Source organism: Phascolarctos cinereus, unplaced genomic scaffold (assembly GCF_003287225.1).
Source record: "Phascolarctos cinereus isolate Bilbo 61053 unplaced genomic scaffold, phaCin_HiC Scaffold_5;HRSCAF=322, whole genome shotgun sequence".
In the NCBI taxonomy this organism is placed as follows: domain Eukaryota; kingdom Metazoa; phylum Chordata; class Mammalia; order Diprotodontia; family Phascolarctidae; genus Phascolarctos; species Phascolarctos cinereus.
This window is the reverse complement of record NW_027555958.1, coordinates 65203711-65219311: the sequence shown is the minus strand read 5'-3', so window position 1 is coordinate 65219311 and position 15601 is coordinate 65203711. Positions and strand designations below refer to the sequence as shown.

Genomic DNA, 15601 nt, shown 5'->3' with positions numbered 1-15601 from the left:
AGCTACTTAATAAATATTTATTGGATTGGATGATATTTATACACATACATATATGTACATACAGAGTCACATGTCTACACATACATGTACATACACACATGCATATCAGTCTATCAACATATACATACGTGTACATAGATACATACATGCATACGTATATGCAAGCCTCTTGAGAGTAGGAACCTTTTTTGTTCCCTCTATTAGTAAAAGAAAAATAAACAAACCAAAAAACTCTAGTACCTAATACAGTGCCTTACAGGTGGTAGACATTTGTAAGTGCTTGTTGATTGAATGACAGGTTGCTATGGGAGGAAGAAGACCCCCTGGGGAGGAAACATGCTATAGAAGTGTATTCCTTCATTAGAAGTCCTACTTCCCCTGTTTTCCACCCCAACCATCATCTAGTTATTGCTCTGCCTGGGGGCTTAGGTAGCAGTTTCAGAAACTTACTCTTTGATAAATGAATAGGACACATTTTCCTGGTAGGTTTTCAACAAAGCAACTACTGTGCTAGCCTCCCAGGCTTTATTTAAGACCTTTCTGTTTAATTCATGTAAGAAATGGTACACCTTCAGATTTCAGTGCAGTTTGCAGAAAAGTTGGGCGTTTTATTTTACCTATATATAAGTTACTGACTTTGTATTCTCAGTATTTCTGCCGACGGCATGTGTGACGAGACCGAATTGAAAAGCAAAGCAATGGCAAAGCTTAGCTTATGATGTTGTCTCTTGCTAGAAACTTTTAGACCCTGAAACACAAAAGCAGCCTGAAAATTCATCACTGTTTAGGTTTGGCCTAAACCATTCAATATGACTTTAATTAGCTTTCAGAGTCTGAAGCTCAAAACAGAGTGGTGGCAGAAATAAATTGTTCAATGGAAAAGTACAGACTGTGATGAAACGTATGGCCTAAGCCTCAAGAAATATTGTATTCTAAGCACAATCTGCTGCTGTCTTTGTATTACTTTGGTCTCCTTTTGATTCAAAAACTTTTTTTCCCCATTTTCTATAGAATATAAATAGCTTTAGAAACTTAAGGGTAACTTTGAAAGCTATGGTCTATAGTGTATTTCCATGCAAGTTTGTGAATCAACTGTTAACCATGTGAGGTGGTATTAGGTGAGTTGGTCTTGAGAAAAATCATACAGTTAGCATTAGAAGGAATTCTTAAAAGGGACTAAAATGCCTCCTCTTGCCCCACCTCACCCTGAGCTTCAAGTGCCTTTCCCTCTCCATATATCCTATATCTGTTTTGTAAGTGTTTTGTATACCCTACATTTATGTGTTGTCCCTATAGTTAGAGTATAAGCACTCAGAGGACAGGAATTTAAAAAAAAATTCCAAGTGCCTACTATAGTGTCTGGTACATACTAGGAACATAATAAATATTGAAGATTACTTGCTTCAAGTAGTCTGACTCCTGCATTTTTAATAATATTAACAAAAATAACAATAATAATAGCATTTATATAAGTTATATTTTCTAAAGTTCTATATATCTATAGTCTGGTTTGATGCTCACAACAATCCTATGAGGTAGTTCTGATTATTAACCCTATTTTACAGATGAAGAAACGGGATAAGTTAAGTGACTTGTCAAGAATCACACATCTAGGGAGAGCCTGTGATAGGATTTCAACTTAAGTTTTACTCACTCCAACTCCAGTGTTCTAAAAAACTTGGTTAGGAGGTGGAGCCAAGATGGCAAAGTAAAAGCAGGGACTCGCCAGAACTCGCTCCCAAACAGCTTCAAACACCTCCAAAAAGTGACTCTGAACAAATTCTAGAGGGGGAAAACCCACAAAGAGACATAGTGAGACAGATTTCCAGCCAAAGACAACCTGGAAGGTTGACAAGAAGGGTCTGTTGCATTGAGATGAGAGAGGAGAATCCCACACACAGGCCGCAGCATAAACCTGGGACTCAATAACTGGAAGCGCGACAGTTTCCAGTCTTCTCAGCCCACAGATATCAGAGACAATTTAGAAAGTCAGCCGAGGGGGTGGGGGGAATGGGTGAGAGAGAAGCTCAGTCTAGCGCAAGGCTGCAGGGCATGCCAATACAGCCCCAGCACCAGCAAACCAAGAGCAGGCCTTGGGAGTGACTGACTCTGCAGCAGTAGTAGCAGCGACATTGATGACTGCTTCTGGAGCTATTAGCCCACAGACTGAATGTTTGAAAGTCATCTATTTAGACTTCCAGAAGCCAAGATAGCAGAGTAAGCAGTAAGTCACTCTTACCCTCCTTTACTGACCTTAAAAAACCCAGACAATATTGCCCCAGGAACAATCCTGAAATAGTGGAGCCTGCAGAAAGATTAGATACAGCAGCCTTTTAGCTCGTGAGCTAGGGGAATTAAAAGGAAAGGTCCCTCTTTCTGTGGCTGAAGGGGAAAAGCACAGGAAGGGAGGCATCCTAGCAAGCCAGTGGTAAACCAGTAACCAGGCCCCTAGTCTCTAGCACAAGAAGCTTGGGACAGTTCACCCTGGGTCCCAGAAGCAGGGATAAACTTTAAAAGCCAGAAAAAAAGGCAAACAACATGACCAAAAAGCAACACAGAAAAACAATGACCATGGAGAAGCATCTTGGTGACAGGGAAGATCAAAACACAAATTCAGGGGACAACATTCTCAATATACCCACATCTGAAACATCAAAGGGGAATATGAACTGGTCTCAAGCCCAAAAAGCCTTCTTGGAAGAGCTCAAGAAGGATTTTACAAGTCAAATGAGAGAGGTAGAAGAAAACTTGAACAATTCCTTTAAAAATAAAGTTGACAAAATAGAAAAAAAAAGTACAGTGAAAAAACCAACTCCTTAAAAAGTAGAACTGGCCAAATGGAAAAGAAGGCACAGAAACTCACTGGAGAGAACTCCCTAAAAAGTAAAATGAGCTAAATGGAAAAGGAGGTACAAAAGCTAACTGAAGTAAAAATTAGAATTGGGCAATTGGAAACTAATGACATCAAAAATCAGTCAAACAAAATCAAAAGAATGAAAAAAAAATAGAAGAAAATGTAAAATACCTCATTGGAAAAAAAAACAACTAACCTGGAAAATAGATCCAGGAGTGATAATTTAAGAATTATTGGTCTACCAGAAAGTCATGATAAATTTTTGGACAACATCTTTCAAGAAATCATCAAGGAAAATTGCCCTGAGGCCCTAGAAGCAGAGGGTAAAATAGTCATCAAAAGAATCCATCGATCGCCTCCTGAAAGAGATCCCAAATTGAAAACACCAAGGAATATTGTAGCCAAATTCCAGGATTATCAGGTAAAGGAGAAAATCCTACAAATAGCCAGAAAGAAACAATTTAAATATCATGGGACCACAATCAGGATTACACAGACCTTGCAGCTTCTACATTAAAATATCAGAGAGCTTGGAATATGATATTCTGTAAGGCAAAGGAGATGGATTACAACCAAGGATCAACTACCCAGTGAAACTAAGCATAATCTGTCAGAAGAGGAGATGGGCATTTAATGAAATAGGGGACTTCCAAACTTTCCTAATGAAAAGACCAGAGCTCAACAGAAAATTTTGTCTTCAAATACAAGACTCAAGAGAGGCATGAAAAGGTAAACAGGAAAGGGGAAAAAAAAACCTTGCTATTCAATAAAGGTAAACTGTTTACATTCCTACATAGGAAGATGATACTTATAACTCTTGAGAATGGCATTGTTATTATGACATTTAGAAAGTATATACATAGACAGAGGAGGTAGGTTTAAGTTGACTTTGATGTGATGATAAAAAAAAACTATTAAAGTGCTAAAAAGGAACTGTAATGGGAGAAATGAAAGGAGGAGGCAGAAAAGGGTAAATTGCATCACATGAAGAAATACAAGGACATATTAAAGTAGAGGGAAAGAAGGGAGAGAGATGAGCATTGTTTGAACTTTACTCTCATCAGATTTGGCTCAAGGAGGGAATAACATAATCAGCTGAGATAGAAATCTAACTTGCCATATAGGCAGTAGGAGGGGAAAGTTGAAAGAAAAGGGAAGGGGGGATAGAAGGGAGGGAAGAAGAAGTAAGGGGAAAGGAAAACAAAAAGGAGAGGTGGATAGAAGGGAGGGCAGATTGAGGGAGATGGTGGACAAAAGTAAAACTCTAGTGAAGAGAGAAAGAGAAAAGGCGAAAGAAAACCATAAATGGGGGGGGGGAATAAGAGAGAGAGAAAGACATGGATAGTAATCATGATTGTGAATGGGAATGGGATGAAATCTCCCATAAAACAGAAGCAGATACAGAATGGATTAAAAACCATAATCCTACAATATGCTGTTTATAAGAAACACATTTGAAACAGAAGGATACACACAGGGTAAAGGTAAGAGGCTGCAGTAGAATATATTTTACTTCACCTGAAGTTAAAAAAAAAAACGGGATAGAAATCCTGATCTCAGACAAAGCAAAAGCAAAAATAGATCTAATTAAAAGAGATAAGGAAGAAACTACAACCTGCTAAAAGACACTATGGACAATCAAATAATATCATTATTGAACATATATGCACCATGTGGCATAGCATCTGATTCTTAGAAGAGAAGTTAAAGGAGTTATAGGAAGAAATGGACAGCAAAACTATACTAGTGGGGGACCACAACCTCCCCCTCTCACAACTAGATAAATCTAACCACAAAATAAACAAGAAAGAAGTTAAGGAGGTGAATAGAATTTTAGAAAAGTTAGCTATCATAGACCTCTGGAGAAAACTGAAAGGGAATAGAAAGGAATATAATTTTTTTCTCAGTGGTACATGGCACTTACACAAAAATTGACTATGTACTAGGGCATAAAAACCTCATAATCCAATGTAAAAAAGGCAGAAATATTAAATGCATTCTTTTCAGATCATGATGTAATAAAATTATATATTATAAAGGGCCACAGAAAGATAGAAAAATTAATTGGAAATTAAATAATCTAATCCTAAAGAATGAGTAGGTCAAACAATAAATCATAGAAACAATCAATAACTTCATTCAAGAGAAGGACAATAAGGAGACAACATACCAAAACTTATAGGATACAGTGAAAGCTGTTTTTAGGGGAAGTTTTATATCTTTAAATGCTTACATGAATAAAACAGAGAAAGAAGAGATCAATGAATTGGGCATGCAACTAAAAAAGTTAGAAAAAGAACAAATTGAAAACCCCCACTTAAATACCAAATTAGAAATGCTGAAAACCAAAGGAGAGATTAATAAAATTGAAATTAAGAAAACTATTGAACTAATAAATAAAAATAAGAGCTGCTTTAATGAAAAAAATTAAAATAGATACCTTTAGTTAATTTTGATTAAAACAAAAAAAGAAGAAAACCAAATTACCAATGTCAAAAATGAAAAGGGTGAATTCACCACCAATGAAAAGGAAATTAAAACAATAATTAGGAACTATTTTGACCAACTGTATGCCAATAAATTTGACAATTTTAGTGAAATGGATGAATGTTTACAAAAATATGAATTTCCCAGATTGACAGAACAGGAAGTAAAATACTTAACCCCATCTCAGAAAAAAGAAATTGAACAAGCCATCAATGAACTCCCTAGGAAAATATCTCCAGGGCTGGATGGATTTGAAAGCAAATTGTATCAAACATTTGAAGAACAACTAATTCAAATACTATAAAAATTATTTGGGGAAAAAGGTGAAGAAGGAGTCCTACCAAATTCTTTTTATGATACAAATATGGTGTTGATACCTAAACCTGGAAGAGTCAAAACAGAGAAAGAAAATTCTAGACCAATTTCCTTAATGAATATAGATGCAAAAATTTTAAATAAAATGTTAGCAAAAAGACTACAGCAACTTATCAGTAGAATAATACAACCTGACCAGGTAGCATTTATACTAAGAATGCAGGGCTGGTTCAACATTAAGAAAACTATGAGCATAATCAACACCAAAACCAACAGAAAGCACATGATCATCTCAATAGATGAAGAAAAAGCTTTTGACAAAATACAACATGCATTCCTATTAAAAACATTAGAGAATATAGGAATAAACGGAGTCTTCCTTAAAATGATAAGTGGCATCTACCTGAAACCTTTAGCAAGCATTATATGTAATGGGGATAAACTAGAAGCATTTCCACTAAGATCAAAGGTGAAAAAAAAATGTCTATTATCACCACTGTTGTTCAATATGGTATTAGAAACATTGGCTTTAGCAATAAGAGAAGAAAAAGAAATTGAAGGTATTAGAATAGGCAAAGAAGCAACAAAGCTATCACTCTTTGCAGATAATATGATGATATACTTAGAGAATCCTAGAGAATCAAGTAAAAAAGCTACTTGAAAAAATAAATAACTTTAGCAAAGTTTCAGGATATAAAATAAACCCATATAAGTCATCAGCATTTCTGTATATTACTAAAAACATCCAACAGTAAGAGATAGAAAGAGAAATTCCATTTAAAGTCACTGTAGACATTATAAAATATTTAGGAGTCTACCTGCCAAAATAAACACAGGATATATCTTAACACAATCACAAAACGCTTTTCACGCAAAGTCATATCCAAATAATTGGAAAAACATCAGTTGCTCATGGGTAGGCTGAGCTAATATAATAAAAATGACAATTCTAGCTAAGCTAATTTACTTACTCAATGCTGTACCAGTCAAACTATCAAAAATTACTTTATAGAGCTAGAAAAAAACAATAGCAAGATTCATCTGGAAGAACAAAATATGCAGAATATTAAGGGAAGTAATGAAAAGAAATGCTAGGTGAGGTGGCCTAGCCGTACTGAACTTAAATTGCATTACAAAGCAGTAATCATCAAAACTAATTGGTACTTGCTAAGAATTAGAGTGGTGGATCAGTGCAATAGGTTAGGTATGCAAGACACAGTAGTCAATGACTATAGTAATATACTGTTTGATAAACCCAATGACCCCAGCTTCTGGGATAAGAACTCACTACTTGACCAAACTGCTGGGAAAACTGGAAAAGAGTATGGCAGACACTAGACATAGACCAAAACCTTACACCATTTACCAAAATAAAGTCAAAATGGGTACACGATCTAGATTTAAGTCTGATATTATAAGCAACCTGGGAGAACAAGGAATAGTTTACCTGTCAGATTTATGTAGAACAGAAGAATTTATGATGAAACAAAAGACAGAGAAAATTATGAAATGCAAACAGGATAATTTTGATTACACTAAATTGAGGAGTTTGGAGGAGAAGAAGGAGATGGAGGAGGAAGAAGAGGAGGAAGAGGGACATACAGATGGAGAAGGGCAGCATCCAGTGATCTACTTTCCGGTTCTGAGTCTTTCAGGACTTGGCAAGAGTAGTACTAGCCCACTTTCAAGCCTGTACACAAAGTTTTTTAAGTTTGGATAAGATATCGTGGAATCTATCTTCTATTGGTACAGCCCTCAAAATTACTCAGTTTCACCTGTATGCCTTGAAGAGACATCAAAACAGGACTTTAGCGTAAATTTACTGTTCTATGTATTAAATGATAGGGCTCTGAAATTTCCAAATAACTTTTCTCATGGCAACCCTGAAATATTAATATCTCTGTTTTACAATAAACATGTATTAAATTTAAATTAAATTGAGGAAACTATGAATCACAGTCACTCAGGTAGATAGTACATAGTGGAACAAGATTCAAACCTAAGGCTCTTAAGTTCGTATTCGAGGTTGTTACATGAATTACTTCAATTTTATTACCAAAATTCCTAAGAACTCTGTAATTCTACTATTACCTCCAAACTAAGGTGGACAGTTCTATTATGGCGGTCCAACCAAGTGGTCCTGCGTTATATTATTTTATTTTATGTTGTATTTGTTACTTTATGTTACATTATATTATATATTATTTTTGTCAATATTTTGATGTATCTTATGGATGTGGCCATTCAGTCTAATGATATGGACCAAAACTTATATATCTTTTCTTATTTATTACCTATCTTATTTGTGCATTCCAAATAAATCTTCCATGTGAAGTCCAATCAACATTTTGTAGGCTTTTGTGCAGATCTCTTGCTATTGAATGGAGGTCAATGAAAGTGTGTGGAATATCTAGTAGTTTATATATGCCTTCACTACTTCATTGGCCTACTTAGAGTAATAATATCGACAACAGCTTACTTGTATATTATTTGTTTGTTTTCCAAAATGATTTCACATTGCTCTTCCTAACACACACACACATACACATGCCATATCCTAACAGGTAGGTAGATAGGGCACTAATCAGAAAGAAGTAGAGGGGGAAAAGAGCAGAGAGGTTAGATAACTGCAATAAATTGAATTCAGCTCTGCAAATATTTATAAAACACCTACTGTGAGGAATGTGCTATGCTCAGTCTTCTTGGAATGCTACTATAACTACAATACAAATACTATTCTCCAGAAGTTTATGCTATAATAGATGTGAAAGAAACATACTTAAATAACGGATGGAGAGTTGGAAAGGCCATGCTTAAATTGGAGGGAGTCTAGGCCTAGGGGACCTGTGAACAAAGGCATAGAGGTGGAGAAAGCAGCATGAAAAGGGAGGAGGTTGAATATTCCAATTTGTGAGTAGAATATATAGAGAGAAGTTGAATAAAGGAATATAGAGTTAAATGACAGGTTCAGCATTTGACACTTTATTTCAGTGACAATATGGAGAAGAGGATTATAAAGGTTGAGTATCTGAATTACTTGACCTGCATTGTGACTTAGTAAATTATGTAGGTGGCAGTGTGTAGGATGACTTAGAAAGGTGAAATCCTGGAGTTGGTACCAATTATCCAGATAGGATGATAGTGTATATAGGACAATAGTCTTCCAAGTGGGGTGCCAGGGAATGCACAAGATGATCCTTTGGATTGGGCAAAGAAAAATTAGAAATGAAGAGAGTAGGATAGCTATTCAGCATGCTTACAGACAGTGCCTATTTCTGTGGCTCATCTTCCCGTGCCTAATGCAAGCTGGGTGTTTTTCCCCAGTTAGGCAATATTTTTCCCTTCGTTGCCCCATCCCCTGACACCAGACCACTTTATCACTGCTAATCTTGTTCCCACTTCTTCCACTCTCACCTCAAAAGAAATGCCCACATTTTAATTTCCCTGAATCTGTCAAGAAAAAGGAAGGGAGGGGAAGGGAAAGAAGAGGAGAGAAGAGAGGAGAGGAGAAGAGAGGAGAGGAAAATAACTGGGAAAAAAAATTACAGTTAGGGAAAGGGGTTGACCTGAAGACCTCTATCTGTAGGTTTAATAGCTAACTCTAACCTATAATTAATTTTTTTAAAATATGTAAAGTAAATAAAAATTATGCCATTTATTTTTTTATTTTTTTCAATTTTTCACTCAGGTTTAATAAACCACATACTAGATTAATATTGTTGGGCATGCATATTAATCAACCAATCAGCATTTATGAAACAACTACTATGTACCAGGCACTATGCTAGGTGCTGGGGATAAAAAACCAAAGTGAAACTATCTTTGCCTTGAAGGAGCTTGCTGTCAATCAATGTGTTCGTGTATGTGTGTGTGTGTGTGTGTGTGTGTGTGTGTGTATCTATATCTATATATCTGTCATTTATATCTACAGTTATACCTTCTGCATCACAGGGGTTGGGGTCATGACATCCTCACGATCTGGAAAATCAGTGTAAAATGTTCTGGCCCTCCCTTTGTACCAGAGAAGATGTTTGAATTATTACGGTATTAAAAATAAAATATGTTGATATTATATAATGCTATATATCTATTTAATGCATTTGAGCTCCTAAACTTTTTTGTGTCATCTGCTGGCTTTCACATGTTATCTGCAGCTTCTACAAAATTCCCCCAAAATTGTCATTTAATTTCTTATGCATATTGGAGGTATATCAAAACTCTGATGAGGAAAGTCATGATGGGGAAGGGATAAGTGTGTGTCTATCTGTACATAGTCATATGTGTATATGCATATGTATATGCATATACACACACTCAAAATAGCTACAAAGTAGCTATAAATTCATTTGTGGGAAAAGATACTAGTGAGAGGGAGAAAGGTTGGAGATCAGTAAAGGCTTTGTAAAAAAAAAAGTGTCACTTGAGTGAGATAAACCTTAAAGGAAATTAGGGATTGTTAGAGCTGTTTATGAGGAGGGTGTGTTCATTCCAGGTGTGAGTGCAGTGATTGATTTTGCTCAATTCCATCATACTTAAAATATGTGACAAGACATCCAATCAATCAGTCTGACTCATAGTCTTTCAACTTAGTGTGAAAAGTCTTTGAAAGTAATTTGATAATGTGAAATAATGCCAAACAGAAGTGTTTTTCAGCTGACTAAGAGATTTTACGAGTCTTGTATAAAAGCACTAAGATAGATGGAATCAGGAAGTCTAGCAGTGGCAAGTATGAGAGAGGTTTCCAGCATACTCTGATGAGCAGAAAGATGATAGAGCTATGGCTTTTTGGGAGAGGAAGAGGTATGGATATTGGGGGATAATTTAATGATCTCAAGAAGGAAAATATATCAATAAAACTTATGTGAAAAAATTAGACAAAAAACCCGTTAATAATATGGTCTCAACTAACCTTTCCAGTCTTATCACATTTTACCAGATACGATATAAAGTATGGTTCAGCCAAAGTAGCCATTTGACTATTCTTTATACATGACATGGAGGCTAGACAGGCACCTGGAGAGAAAGATGGTGATAGAACTGACATTTCCTTTGGGACTTCTTTTAAACCTTGACTTCTGCTCTGAACTGAGAAAAGGTTTTCCCTCTATAGGTATCTGCAAGTGGAAGTCTGGGGCCAGGGGAAAACTGCTAAATTTATATAATTCAGTTTGTTTAGCCATTCCCCCAACCAGTGAGTATCTACTTTGCTTCCAATTCTTTGGTATCCAAAAGGTGCTGTTATAAATAATTTAGGTGTATTCAGTGACTTCTTTTTTTTTTTTTTTATCAGTGGCCTCTGTAAGACACTGTTATAGTATTGGAATCACTAGGCCAAAGGGTCTAAGATCAACTTACATAATTTCTTTATGTAATCCCACATTTCTTGGCAAATGATTAGACTGATTCAAAGCTCTACCAAAAATGGCGCTAATGTACCTATCCCTCTGCAACCTTGATTTTTCCCATATTTTGTGTTCTTTGCCAGGTAGCAAGCTATGAGGTGAAACTTATGAACAACTTTAAATGTGAAATAAGAGTTTATGCTTAATTCAATAAATATGCATGTATTGGGAGTAAGTTTTTTTAAAATAAATATATGTATATTGAGAGTGTGTTATTTAGGCAGCTAGTTAGCACAGTGCATAAAGTGCTGGCCCTTGAATCAGGAAGACCTGAGTTCAAATCTACTCAGATTCGAAAAGCTATGTGATCTTTTGAAAGTCATGTTACCGCTATTTGCCTCAGTTTCCTCAAATATGAAATGGTAATAATAATAGCACCTATTTCCCAGTGTTGCTGCAAGGATTTGGTGATATTTGTGTATCACTTAGCATAGTACCTGGCAAATATTAGGTATTTAATAAATGTATGTTTGCTTTTTCCCAAAGCCCTTTGTATTTTTGTTTTATGTTTTAACTCACTAGGAAAGCAACAGTGGAGACCACTGTTCTATAAAATAAGACATGAGGACCACAAATGAGGCAGCTTAGCTGATGGTAGAAAGGAGAAAGTGGATTTGAGAGATAACGCAGAGCAGGCCAGCACAACAAGCAGCCCGTGAAGTCGTTGTGGCCCACCAAAGGATTTTAGGTGGCCCGTGAAAAATGTAGGGTTATCACTGTTCACTCTCCTGTTTGTCATGTGACCCCATAGCAACCAACCATTGTCAGTCTGTCTGTACTCTAATCTATCTGTGGCCTGAACAAATTTAGCTTATTTTAATTTTGGCCCCTACCTACTACCAAATTGTGCAGGTCTGGTACAGAGGTTGAATTGGCAATAAGTGATAAGTGATTGAATTTTTGTAGCAGGTGGTCAAGGGAAAGAACTTATAAAGAAACATTTCTTGCCAGGAATCTTAGAAACCTGGAAGCCTCAATTTGGCCATTAAGGTATGAAAGGCCAGTTGGAGGTAAAATTGCATAGGACATCTTCATAAAAGAAGTCCCTTATCTTATCTCTTTCTACTCATGCTTCTGTCCTGGAAGTACCAGACCCACAATCAAGAAAGAGAAAGAAAAAAGAGGTGATAACTGATGTAGATAATTTCATTCAATTAGTGCATCCAAATGTACCTGGAAATTTTCACATCTGTCCTTTGTGTTGATGAAGCCTATCAGGAAAATATAGATTCTGTTCCTTCCAAGCTCAGTCATGTAACCTTAGGTTTAACCTACAGATCCATCATTCCTACAGTTCCAGAGTTAAAATGACTTCTCTGATCTCTTCAGTTCTCATGCCACCACTTCACCTGCCCTCCTACCTCCTTCACCCACTGCCATATCCCAACAGCCTGGCTTATTATCTTCTAATCCATTTCATTGTACTCTTTGGGACCTTTGTTCTATATTCAAGGAGCTCCACTGTACCCTCAAACTTCTTATACAATTCTCTTTCCACCTCCTTTTGATGAGAAGGCATAAGGAAGGTAAACTTGCTTTATATTTTCCCCCCTAAGACCAGTCTTGTAAGGGGTGCTTTGACTCTTTCAACTAAATTGAATGGTTTTTTTTTTGGTTGTTTGTTTGTTTTTAACAAAACGGACTTTAATATTTCTTCTCTCTTCAATCCTACTGTTTATGAGTTCTGCATACATCAGATACTCAGCAAATGCAAATGACTATTTGAAAGGGACTGAAATGGGGACTAGATTTAGGATTTCATTATTATAGAGAACTCCCAGAGGAGAAAACTCTCTCTCTGAGACATCAACACATGCTCTATAAACTTTAGTTTTAGACAATGGCTTAGAGAACTGAAAAATTAAGTGATTTGCACAACCAATAGGTATTAGAATCAAAATTTCAACCCAAGCCTTGTTGGGTCTGAGGCCAGTTTTCTATTTGTTACAACATGTTACTTGAGTACAAAGAATTTTATGCTCTCAAATTTAATTTTTATGACAAATTCAGATGAGGGGTGGAAAAAAGAAGACACTTGGTAACTCAGGACACAAGACCCATGGAGTAAGAGACTCTGAGACCACACTCTGTTGTAGAGAGACAGAATCCCTGGGATCTCACAACTTGGGGCACCACAACCATGGGGTGGGGAAAGAGGAGGAAGAGCATTACTGGTAAAGAGTTCTCTTGAAAAGTGGGCATGGTGTTAGTGTCCTATTTTAAATAAGTCTTGCTAAGTAGATGCAAAGTTCAATTGTATATTCTTGTTGGAATAGAAGGATTTTTGGTGTCTTCTAAATTTCATCATTCTGATTTACAAATCCCCTATCTCCCAACTGTAGTTATGGTCTTTCTTTGATGTACAAAACCTTAACTGAAATATCAGGCTGGACGCGGCCCTGGGTACTTTGAGGGGAGGGCAGGGGAGCCGGCTGGAGGAAGGAGGGCGGTGGTTGAAGGAGCCTGAGGTGATGAAGAAGTCACAGCCAAGGTTGTGACTGCTCGCCCTCAGGGTCCTTGCGGAGAAGGAGGCTCAGAAGTCGCTGAAGTACCCTGCGAGCATCCCTCCTTGTCCACGAGTGCAGAGCGCGAGCTGCTGCTGGACTCCAACATCCCCCTCTGTCCCTCTGGGTGGTCCGCCCATCGTCTTGATCACCTTCCTCCTAGGCATGTTCCGCCACTACAGGTCCATTCTGCTGCAGAGCGACAAGAAGCTCACCCAGGAGCAAGTGTCCAACAATCAAGTTTTAATTCGAAGTAGAGTCGTCAAGGAAAAAGGATTCCTAAACAGTCTTTCTTGACACGAAAGTATTATTTCAACAACCCTGAGGATGGATTTTTCAAAAATAAAACAAAAACAAAAAACAAAGAGGAAGCCAGTCCCTCCATTTCCTATGATGGATCCTGCCATGGTCACAGACATGGTGAAAGGAAAAGCAACAAATGTACTTCTGATGATTCTTATTGGTGGCTGGATCAACATGACTTTCTCTGAATTTGTAACAACCAAGGTCCCATTTTTTCTGATCTTCTGATTTAAACCCATGCCACAGCAAGGGGTTGAACTGCTCACTTTCGATGCATCGTGGATGAGTTCTGTATCCTGTCCTGGTTTGGACTGTGAAGCATTCCCTGATTCTGGGCCAAGACAGTGCTGCAGACCAGTCTCAAGTGATATGGAAGCAGATGACGAAAGCAGCAATGACCATATCTGCAGAAAGTAACAAAGCTGAACAAAGATAATGTTGAAGAAGAGCTCATGGTCCAGGATCTCCACTTTGAAGCTGTGTTCAGAAAGAAGCTACAGACATCCCTTCTCTGAAGGCTTGGGGGGGGGGTTAAACCAGTACTGGCATCTCCAGCACACTGCCGGGGACTCATAGAAGTCATAAGATATTTTTTTAATTTGTGTTTGAAAAGCTCAGAATAAAGAGGAGCATGGGCTGGACATCTCACTAGGGCCTACTCTTGTCTGAACTTGTCTCCCTTTTTGTGTTTGAAGTCACAAGAAGTAAATCATTTCACATGATTCAGAAAACTATTTAAAAAAATTTATTTTCTAGCTTATGTCTCTGGTAATAGCAGTCAATAAGAGGGGAAAGCCAGATAGTGAGAGCACAGCAAACTGCAAGATCGGAAATAACATTAGGTCTAGCTGATTTTTTTCTGGAATCCAAAGAACTTAGAAGCCTTTTTTTTTTTCCTGTCCTCTAACAACTAGATAGAGTATGGCCCCTTTCAGCTTATAAAGGTTTAGGTCAGGCATGCTAGCAGTAGATATTACCCCATTTTGCCAGGGCAGACAGATGGGCTTGCTACTTTTACCTAGGGTTGTCCAGCCATGACTGGACACCCCACCCCCATCATTCTGATTAGCAGTTTATTGGAAGCCACAACATCTGGAGTGTGTGTGTCATGGAGTTAACATCTTCTACATTTATGGTAAAAATTGATATCCATTCTGATGAGGTGTAGCACAGTTCTGAGGAGTCTTCTGAATCATCAAAGGCAGGTTCTGTGATTTTCAGTTTTCTCCTAGTGTTGCGTGGGTTTTATTGCAATCTAACTTTTTGGAAATTTGTGATCTGTGTCCTTTCTATTATGACTCCTAATCAAACCACTGCATTCCCTGAGGATTATTGTAAATAAGTAGGAATTTACTGCTTAATATAAGTGGCTTGGGCAGTTGTGGATTTCACTTTATCCAGATACGTTATGGGCTGAGCAGTGGTCATTTTACTTGGTAAAATCTAACAGAGGAAACAGTTTGTGTTGTTTTTACACTGTGGTGAGTCTCTTCATATGATGAGAGCTGTAATTAGTAAAAACCTGACCATCTCTACAAATTAGATAAACTGAGCTAGAAAGAAAGAAAGAAAGAAAGAAAGAAAGAAAGAAAGAAAGAAAGAAAGAAAGAAAGAAAGAAAGAAAGAAAGAAAAATATCAGCTCTAATGTTTTATTTGCTTGGCTTTTGGCAAGTTTTTGAATATCTCAGGACCTCAGATTCCTTATCTGTGGAATGACAGTTTTAGACTAGAAAAT

At 37.1% G+C, this 15601-nt stretch overlaps 1 pseudogene; it reads left to right on the top strand.

The window, feature by feature from the left end:
* Window positions 1-665: 665 nt before the first annotated feature.
* LOC110216400 (ER membrane protein complex subunit 3 pseudogene) lies at window positions 666-14426 on the top strand (annotated as a pseudogene).
* The last annotated feature ends 1175 nt before the right edge of the window (window positions 14427-15601 follow it).